Source organism: Chlorocebus sabaeus, chromosome 7, assembly GCF_047675955.1.
Source record: "Chlorocebus sabaeus isolate Y175 chromosome 7, mChlSab1.0.hap1, whole genome shotgun sequence".
Classification (NCBI taxonomy): domain Eukaryota; kingdom Metazoa; phylum Chordata; class Mammalia; order Primates; family Cercopithecidae; genus Chlorocebus; species Chlorocebus sabaeus.
The window spans coordinates 75420427-75431235 of record NC_132910.1 but is presented as its reverse complement, the minus strand read 5'-3'; the positions used below and the strand labels follow the sequence as shown (position 1 = coordinate 75431235).

Below are 10809 nucleotides of genomic sequence, written 5' to 3'. Positions count from 1 at the left end.
AGCACAACTGAAGGCACAGGCTGGGACATGCAGTGTGACCCAGCAGAGCATGGCCACAACTGGAGGGCAGGGAAAATGAGCTAATACTGTGAGTCAGCTGAAAACACTTATTTATATTGCAGTGAAATAATCCTGAAGACATACTTGAAATATCTGGAAGTTGTAGGAATGAAATATGTGGCAATATTAGGTGGGACTAAGAGCCAGTGATGCAAAGCATATGCACACACACACACACACACACACACACACACATCCTGCATGCACATCTGTGTATATTTCTAATATTTAAAACAATTATTTAATCTGAAAATTAGCAAAACACATAGGCCATGACTGGGTAGGTCCTTAACTAAGACCATAACCTGTTCTTCAGTTTTGTCCTGTCTCTCCTACCTACTTTGTTTCTATGTTCTTCTAAGTCTTCACCTAACACTTGTCCCTGGCCGTCCATGCAAGACTATAATTTCTTATTTTATAGCTGATTTCTCTTGCGGATAGTTCAGCTTCTTCATACAGCCTCCAAGTTCAGGTGGACAAATATTATGTAAATGTTTTCTCGCTCTCCCTCTTGAATTTCCATTTGCTACTGCTCAGACATGTACATTGCAAAAACTAGAGAAGGTATGATATCTTTGAATACCAAGTTGTCTGCTGCCAAAAACATCTCATCTTACTAATGTCCTCTATTCAGTGGAAAAGGGTTACTACTTGTCTATGGCTTTAGAAGGTGAAAGTAACCTATTTGGAAGAAAGGTTCAAGATGGCAGACTAGAGACAACTGGCACTCACCTCCTCCACAGAAGAACCAAATTAGATAAATAGTAGATTGTCATACTTTGAATAGCACATCTAACAGAAAACCCTGGAAAGCAGTAGAGACAGGAAATGCCTGAGGCATGGCAGAAGAGCCAAGTAAGGCAGCCTGCCTACCCAGGATTGGCTGGGAGCCTGGAGAGGCTCCCCAGTACAGGGAAAGAGTAAGTGAGGGATCCCCAGTGGCCCATATTCCCATAATGGGACTCCTGCAGTCTTATCCATTGGAGATCCCCTCAACTCTCAAGAGCCTTGAGACTAGTACAGGGAGTTGCCTGGAGTGCTCATGACAGCATTGCTCCAGAGGGGAAGCTCAGTTGGGTTCTACACACCTCCTGAGACTCAAGCAGCTGCAGTATAATGCCATTTGTCATTTTGAGAGTCTGGCTCCCACTAGAATATATCCTGACCTGGGACCAAATAGCCCCTGCAACTCCATATCCCTGGAGCCTCAATGATTTATCTTTACAGCCACCCAGAAGACTTCAGCCACACATTACTGAATGAACCCAGCAGTGTGGCAGAGTGATATGGTTTGGCTGTGTCTCAACCAAAATTTCATCTTCAATTGTAGCTACGATAATTCCCATGTCTCATGGAAGGGACCCAGTGAGAGGTAATTGAGTCATGGGGGCAGTTCTCTCCCTGCTGTTCCATGATAGTGAGTAGGTCTCACATGATCTGATGGTTTTATAAAGGGGAGCTCCCTTGCACATGCTGTCTTGCCTGCTGCCATGTAAGACATGTCTTTGCTCCTCATTTACCTTCAGCCATGATTGTGAGACCTCCCCAGCAATGTGAAACTATTAGTCCATGAAAATATCTTTTCTTTATAAATTACCCAGTCTTGGGTATGTCTTTATTAGCAGCGTGAGTACAGACTGATACAGTAAATTGGTACCAGTAGAGTGGGGTGCTGCTGTAAAGATACATGAAAATGTGAAAGCAACTTTGAAACTGAGTAACAGGCTGAGGTTGGAATAATTTGGAGGGCTCAGAAGAAGACAGGAAGATGTGGAAAGTTTGGAACTTCCTAGAGACTTGTTGAATGGCTTTGACCAAAATGCTGATAGTAATATGGACAATAAAGTCCAGGCTAAGGTGGTCTCAGATGGAGATGAGGAACTTGTTGGGAACTAGAATAAAGGTGACTCTTGTTATGTTTTAGAAAAGAGAATGGTGGCATTTTGCCTCTGCCCTAGAGACCTTGTGGAACTTTAAACATGAGAGATGATTTAGGGCATCCGGTGGAAGAAATTTCTAAGCAGCCAAGTGTTCAAGAGATGACTTTGGTGCTGTTCAAAGCGTTAAGTTTTATGTATCCACAAAGATATGGTTTGGAATTGGAATTTGTGTTTAAAAGAGAAGCAGAGCATAAAAGTTCAGAAAATTTGCAGTTTGGTGATGTGATAGAAAAGAAAAACCCATTTTCTGAGGAGAAATTCAAGCTGGCTGCAGAAATTTGCTTAAGTAATGAGGGAAATTTTATTCACCAAGACAATGGGAAAAATGTCTCCAGGGCATGTCAGAGACCTTTGCAGCAGCCCCTCCCATCACAGGTCCAGAGGTCTAGAGAGAAAAAATGGTTTCATGGACTGGACCATGAATGATATGGTTTGGCTGTGTCCCCACCCAAATCTCATCTTGAATTGTAGCTCCCATAATTCCCATCTGTTGTGGGAGGAAACTAGTGAGAGGTAATTGAATCATGGGGGCAGGTCTTTCCTCTGCTGTTCTCATGGTAGTACGTAAGTCTCATGATATCTGATGGTTTTATAAAGGGGAGTTCCCCTACACATGCTCTCTTGCCTGCTACCATGTAAGACACACCTTTGCTCCTGCTTCGCCTTCCACCATGATTGTAAGGCCTCCCCAGCCATGTGGAACTGTGAGTCAATTAAACCTCTTTCCTTTATAAATTACCCAGTCTCAGGTATGTCTTTATTAGCAGCATGAGAACAGACTAATACACATGGTCTGCAGCACTCTAACCCACAGAGTCCCATACCCTGGGGAACAGGCAGAAGTGCACCAGGGAGGCCACCCTCAGGACAAAGGGAGCCAAACCATGTGCTCCCCAGAGTCTGAAAGCCACCTGCCTGGGATCACTGTCACTGACAACAATCCTGCCACTCTCAGAGGCAGGATTGCCATACACTTGCATGTATCCCAAGGATGGTCTTTCCCTGCCTGCCACCACCACTGTCACTGCTGCCACTCAAGCATGCTGTCTGGAGGCCTGGAAATTATTCTGCCCTTGCTAACACAGCCTGATGCCATGCACACCACTAGGTGGATCTGAGGACAGGCCCACTCAACCTAGCACTGCACCTTCCAGTACCTGAGCATGCTGCCTGGGGACCTGAGGATCATCCTGTTGTCAGTTACCCCAGGCACATGCATGTATCACCAGAGGGCCTAACAATAGACCCCAAACACTCCCAGCACCCAAGCACACCATCCAGAGGTGTTGAGATTGCCCTACCATGTCCACTATTGCCAGCATCTGTGCAGTCTTCCTAAGGGCCTGAGATAAACCCATGCAGCCTGTTGCTACAACCACCATTGGCACTCACCTACATGTACCATCTGGGGAACTGGGGACTGGCTTGCCCAGCCATCTTAGCCATTGCTAAAACCAGCAATACTGTCTGGGGTACAAGGGTTGTCCTGCACTGTCACTGCCCTTGCCCATATCGTGTACACTGCCCAGGGGCCTAAAGTTCTACCTGTCCACCTAGGCCACTGCTACCACTTCTGTCACCTGAGCAAGTAGTCTGGAGGCCCAATAATTGTCCCATCTGGACCTGCTAACACTTGCATATGCTTCCTGGGGGCCCAAGGACAGGCATACTCAGCCCACTGTTGCCACCACTGGGACCAAGAACAGGCCCATTCAATATCCCCATCCCCAAGAACAACTGAAACCCAAAATTAGTAGGTGGAAAGAACAGAGTAGTATTTCTAAATGAAATAGAAAAGAAAAGAAAGGATCAACAAAAAAGCTTTTTAGAAAAGGTAATCAAAATAAATAAACTGCTAGACTAACCAAGAAAAACGGAAAAGACCCAAATAAACAAAATCAGAAACAAAAAAAGGGAAACTATCTCTGATTTTTACAGAAATAAAAAAGATTATCAGGGACTATTATGCACAACTATACACCAACAAACTGGAAAATTTAAAGGAAACTTATAAATACCTGAAAACATATGATCTGTAAAGAATGAATCAGGAAGAAATAAATTATCTGAACAGACAAATAACAAGTAATAATATTGAATCAGTAATAAAACATTTCCCAAAAGAAAAGCACAGGACCGGATACCTGCACTGCTGAATTTTACTGAGGAAGAACTATCATTAATTCTCCTGAAACTATTGCAAAAAGTTGAAGGGAAGGTATTCTCCCCTAACTTATTCTATAACGCTGGAATTATCCTGAAACCAAATGCAGACAAGGATACAATAGAAGAAGAAAACTATAGATCAATATCCCTGATGAACAATAGATGCCAAAATTCTCAACAAAATATTGGTAAACTAAATCTAACAGCACACATCAAATAGATAAAACACCATAATCAAGTGGGATTTATTCCAGGGACACAAGAACGGTTCAACATATGCAAATCAATCAGTGTGATACATCATATCAACAGAAAGAAAGACAAAAACCATATTATCCTCTCAACAGATGCAGAAAAAGCATTTGATAACATTCAAAATCCCTTCATGATAAAAACTGTTAACTCTAACTAGGCATAGAAATAATATACCTCAACATTATAAATGCCATATACAACAAATTAACAGTTTACATTCTACTGAATGGAAAAAGGCTGAAAGCCTCTCTTCTAAGGACTGGAACAAGGATGCTCATTTTCACTACTTGTATTCAACATAGTACTTGAAGTCTTAGCCAAAGCAATCAGGCAAGAGAAAGAAATAAGAGGCATCTAAATTGGAAAAGAGTACTTCAAATTGTCTTTTTTTTTTTTTTTGCAGATATTATCTTATATTTTTTAAAAACCAAAGGAATTCTCCAAGAAACTCTTAGATTTGATAAATAAATTCAATAAAGTTACAAGATACAAAATCTGTATACAAAAATCAATAGCATTTCTACTGACCAATAATAAACCAACTAGGGGAAAAACAACAAGAAACCAATACCATTTACTATAACTACACACACACACACACACACACACACACACAGAGAGAGAGAGAGAGAGAGAGAGAGAGAGCAAGGAATAAATTTAACCAAAGATTTGAGAGACCTCTACACAGGAGACTAACACACTGATGAAAAAATTGAAGAACACACAAATGAAAAGATATCACATGCTCATGGATAGGAAGAATTACTAATATCCAAAGCAATCTACATATTTAATGTAATTACTATCAAAATACCAATGACATTCTTCACAGAAATAAAAAAAATCATAAAATTTTTATGGAAGCACACACACACACACACACACACACAAACAAAATAACCAATAACCAAAGCAACAGTGAGCAAAAACAATAAAGCTGGAGGCATTACAATACACAACTTCAGTATGTATTACAAGGTTATAGTAACCATAATAGCATGATATTGGTATAAAATTAGATACACAGACTAATGGAGCAGAATATAGAACCCAGAAATAAATCCATGTGTTTATACCCAACTGATTTTAAACAAGGCACCAATAGCTTATACTGGGATAATGAAACCCTCTTCAATAAATTGTGTTGGGACAACTGGATATCCATATGTAGATGAATGAATCTAGATTCTTACCTTTCACTTAAATAAACCCAAAATGGATTAAAGTCTTACACATAAGACCCAGAGGAAATATTTCAGTACATTGGTCTAGACAGGATTTTGTGGTTAAGACCTCAAAAACACAGTCAACAACAAAAATAGACAAATGGGGCAAATGTAAACTAAGATTCTTCTGCAGAGCAAAGGAAACAAAAGAATGAAGAAACAACCTGTTGAATGAGAGAAAATATTTGAGAACTACTTATCCAACAAGGGACTAATATCCAGAAAATTCAAGGAACTCAAACAACTCAACAGGAAAAAAATAACAATTCCATTAAAAAATGGGCAAAGGACATGAATAGACTTTCTCAAAAGAAGATGTACAGTGCCAAGAGGTATATAAAAATGCTCAACATCACTAATGCAGGGAAATGCAAATAAAAACCACAATGAAATATCATCTTACCCCAGTCAGAATAGCTATTATAGAAAATACAAAAAAATAACAGATGCTGGTGAGGATGTCAAGAAAATGAAACTCTTAAACATTGTTAGTGAGAATGTAAATTAGTACAGCCTCTACTGAAAACAGTATGGAGACTTTTCCAAAAACTCCATATGACCCAGCAACCTCACTACTGGGTATATATCCAAAGGCAAGGAAATTAGTATATCAAAACGATAACTCCACCCTTATGTTTATTGCAGCACCACTCACAATAGCAAAGATATGAACTTAATCTAAGTGTTCATCCATAGATAAATGAATAAAGAAAATGGGCTGTATATATGTAGTGGAATACTAGTTGGTCATAAGAAAGACTGAAATCCTATTATTGGCAGTAACATGATTGCAACTGGAATAAGCCAGGCACAGAAAGAGAAATGTTGCGTGTTCCCACTCATATGTAGTAGGTAATAAAGTTGATCACATAGGGGTAGAGAGTGGAATCATAGATACCAGAAACTGGGAAGAGTATGTGGGTAGGAGGAGGGTGGTGAAGAGAGGTTGGTTAATGGGTACAAAAAAAATAGTCAGATAGAAAGAATAAGTTCTACTATTTGATAGTAGAATGACTACAGTGAACAAAAATGTATTGCATATTTCAAAATAGCTGGAAAAAAGGACTTGAAATGAGCCCAACACATAAAAATGATAAATTCTTGAGGTGATTGACATCCTAAACATCTTGGTTTGATAGTTGCAAATGATATGCATGTAACAAAATATCACATGTATCCATAAATATCTATAAATATTATGTATCAGTAAAAAAGCAACTTCCTTGGAACTGATTATTGTTTTTTTTTAAACAACTTATATTCTTCCAATCATACCATTTACAGCTGATAAGTGTCTACTTGCAAAAAAAAAAAAGTCTCACTATGGTTTTTGTTGTTAAACAGTCATGACTATGCCTATATAGCATTATTGTATATTTTGTCTTATTTGATCCTTACAGTAACCCTGTAACAAAGGTAGATCACAGAGTGTGTTATTTCTTATTTAGTTGAAGAACAGAGAGTTCTGTGAATTTTCCAGGGTTACCTCAAATTTGCAGCTTAGAGGTATTGGACTTTTAAAGATATGGGCAGCTGGTTCTGACTATTGCCTTTCTGGTGAGACAGGCTACTGTTTATGGCTGAGCATATTGATTGAAGGCTTGATAGGGAAAGGAGTTATAACCACTGGGTTTTTTTCCATTGCTATTTATATGGTGAAAGCTGGAAGCCTGGCTCTTATGGCAAAAATAAATTAAAATAATAAAATGAAATAACTCCATGCTTTGGGAATTCCTCTATTTGTTGACTCAAGGCTTCTCACTAGAAGTCAAGAATGTTTGCTTGTGGTCCTAAGTGAGAACCCAGGCGAAAGTGTGTGGTTACGATATGGGTAATAATCACTTTTAGTGTCCAAAACTGAGGGACTCATATTCTCCTAAATAGGACTCTCGTTTTGTTTCCCATCTGAGAAAATGGTAATACTATTCTTATATTGCTCAGGCTATGATTCTTAGAGATATTCCTCACTCTTCACTTTGTTTTTATACTCAATGACTAATCCATCAGCAAACTCTGACAACTGTATCCTGAAAATATATTCAGAATCTTACCAATTTTACTACCTTCATATGAAAACCTTGGTCCAAGCCAATAATTATTTAAATGGCTTCTTAAATGATGTCCTTGTTTCACCTTGATCTTCTTCACTGTGTTCCAGGAAGAGTAACCAGAGGGATCATGTTAAAACAATGGTCATATCCTGTTTTTTGTCTGTATGAAACCAGCAAATGACTTCCTATCTCTCACAGAAGCCTAAATTCTAACAATGGCTGACAGCTTGTAGGTCATCTGCCTCTTCCATTTACCTATCCAAACTCATCTCCTACAGCTTTTCATCTTATTCACCCTTCACCAGGTGCACTGGCCTTCTCTCTGCCTATAATACGCCAATATGCTTCTGCCTTGGAGCTTTGGTATACGTTGTTCCTTCTGCTTGTAACCCTGTTGTCCCAGATAGCTGCACGGGTCACTGCCTCACTTTTATCACTCCAGATTTTTACTCAAATATGACCTACTCAGCAAACCTTTCCTAGTCACCCTACATAAACTTGCATCCACAAGCACTCACTCCTGCTCTGCTTTTACTCCTTAATATTTATCATTACCTCACATATAGTTTCTTACTTGTTTAGATTGTTTATGTCTCACCTCATAAAATAGAAGTATGAAGGCAAAAATTTGGTCTATATTTTTCACTGTTGTAGGCCCATCACTCAGCACAGTTCTTGTACATAGTTGGTGCTTGATAATTATTTGCTGAATGAATGAACTTGTTGAATGAGGAATTAATCTTCCTCATTTGGTGAATTAGGGTCTTTATTTTCTTCGGACTTTCAAAATAACAACAAGCCAGATATAAAATGGACCAAACCTATCATTCATTGTCTTAGGTGCTGAGTAAAAGTTATGTCAAAGGTAGGCATAAAAGAAACAATAGAAATATGGAAATTGGTCATAAAGATATAATATCATGTTAATTAATATTTTTATCAATTTAGCCCTTAATAATATGCAAATAAATTTTATATGCATATTAAATTTAAATTTACCATTCTAAGATGTGCAGGAAAAATATATTATTTCCTTTTTGTAAATAAAAAAACAAAAATTTAGAGAAATTAGATAATTTGTCCAGAATCACACTACTAATACATAGCAGAGCTAAAATGAAGTCTTAGGATACACTTATCTTAAGGCTGAATCAGTGTTTCTTTCACTTTTCTCCCACATACATTTGACATGCACATTTTAACACCAATGTTTTAGTGTCAGGAAAATTAAACTTTTTAAATCAAGACACAAATATCCTTAAAAGGATGGGTTAGTACTCACTGAAACCCATTACCCTGACTCTACATAAGACACACCACTGGGACTCACCATTTGCCATGTGTAAATACATTTCAGTCCATGCGGAGCTGGCAGGTGTCCAGATGGGCAATGCTAACCTGCTGGGAGCTCTACTGCCTGGAACATGAGATTCAAACTGATGGGCAGATGCCCAGTGAAAAGACCACTGGTGAAGTGGATAGTCCACTTTCACCAGCTTCTTCTGTGAAATTAGTGCTAGAAAACTCCTGTGTCCTGGCTATTTTGTGGATCTGGAGCCTATGGCCATTGATGAAATCTGAAATGGCCTATACTGACAGTTTTTCCACCCAGAGTAGCTCATCACTGCCAAAAAGGATGCTCTCAACAGCGATGTCTGTGGTCACTATACCATTGGCAAAGAGATCAACGACCCAGTGCTGGACTGTATCTGGACGCTGTTGGACCAGTGCACAGGACTTCAGGACTTCCTGGTGTTCCACAGCTTTGGCAGGGCCACTGCCTCTGGCTTTACCTCACTCCTGATGGAGCAGCTTTCTGGTGACAATGGCAAAATCTAAGCTGTAATTCTCCATCTACTCAGCCCTGCAGGTGTCCACAGCCATGGTCGAGCCCTACAACTTCATCCTGACCACTCATTCACACCACCCTAGAGCACTCAGATTGTACCTTTATGGTGGACGATGAAGCCACCTATGACAATTGCTGCCACAACCTGGACATTGAGTGCCCAACCTACATCAACCTCAACTGCCTCATTAGCAAAGTAATCTCCTCCACCACAGCTTCTCTGCACTTTGACAAGGCCCTCAACATGGACCTGACAGAGTTTCAGATCAACCTGGTGGCCTGCACTCACATCTACATCCCCCTAGTAACCTATGTGCCAGTCATCTCTGCAGAGAAGGTATACCACAGCAGCTGTTTTTGGCAGGGATCGCCAATACCTGCTTTGAGCTGGCCAGCCAGATGGCAAAGTGTGATGGTATGACACTTTAGGGTATCTGGCTTACTGGTATGGCAAGGGTATGGCTTACTGCCTGTTGTACCACAGAGATGTACCCAAGGATATCAGCGCTGCCATTGCCAACATCAATACCAAGTGCGGCATTCAGTTTGTGGACTGCTGCCCCACAGGCCTCAAAGTTGCTATCAACTAAGCACTACCCACTGTGGTGCCTGGAGGTGACCTGGCCAAGGTACAGTGTGACACGTGCGTGCTGCGCAACACAACTGCCATCGCCAAGGCCTGGGCCTACCTGGGCCACAAGTTCGAGCTTACGTATGTCAAGAGAGTGTTTGTACACTGGGAAGCTGGTGAGGGCATGAAGGACGGTGAGTTCTCCAAGGCTCCGGGAGGATATCGCTGCCCTGGAGAAGGATTAGGAGGAAGTAGGCACTGACTCCTATGAGGATGAGGATGAGGGAGAAGAATAGAACAGCTGCCTGGAGCCTATTCATTATGTTTATTGCAAAATCCTTTGGAAATAAACAGTCTCCTTGCATGGTTTACATAAATAAATAAATTAAATAAAATAAAATACAAGGATTTAGTATCTTCAGCAAACCAGAACTTAACACCCAAAAGGATAGATATACATTTTAAAATATTTTGTAATTTGCATTGTTTTACACAGAGAAAGCATAGGAAAATATGTAGATTTTGCAAAGGGTAATTGATGGGCCTTTTTTTTTTTTTTCATGTTGCTTTTAGGAACGTGTGGGCAAACAGCCTTTCTCTAGTGAAAAAAAAATGCAGACTACTGCTACACTAATTTCCACATCCAGAACATGAAATCTGAAAACAAAATAACTATAAAATTGTACCACAC

The 10809-nt window shown here is 39.9% G+C and overlaps 1 pseudogene; it reads left to right on the top strand.

Moving 5' to 3' along the window:
- Positions 1–9036: 9036 nt before the first annotated feature.
- LOC103236226 (tubulin alpha-4A chain pseudogene) lies at positions 9037–10414 on the top strand (annotated as a pseudogene).
- The last annotated feature ends 395 nt before the right edge of the window (positions 10415–10809 follow it).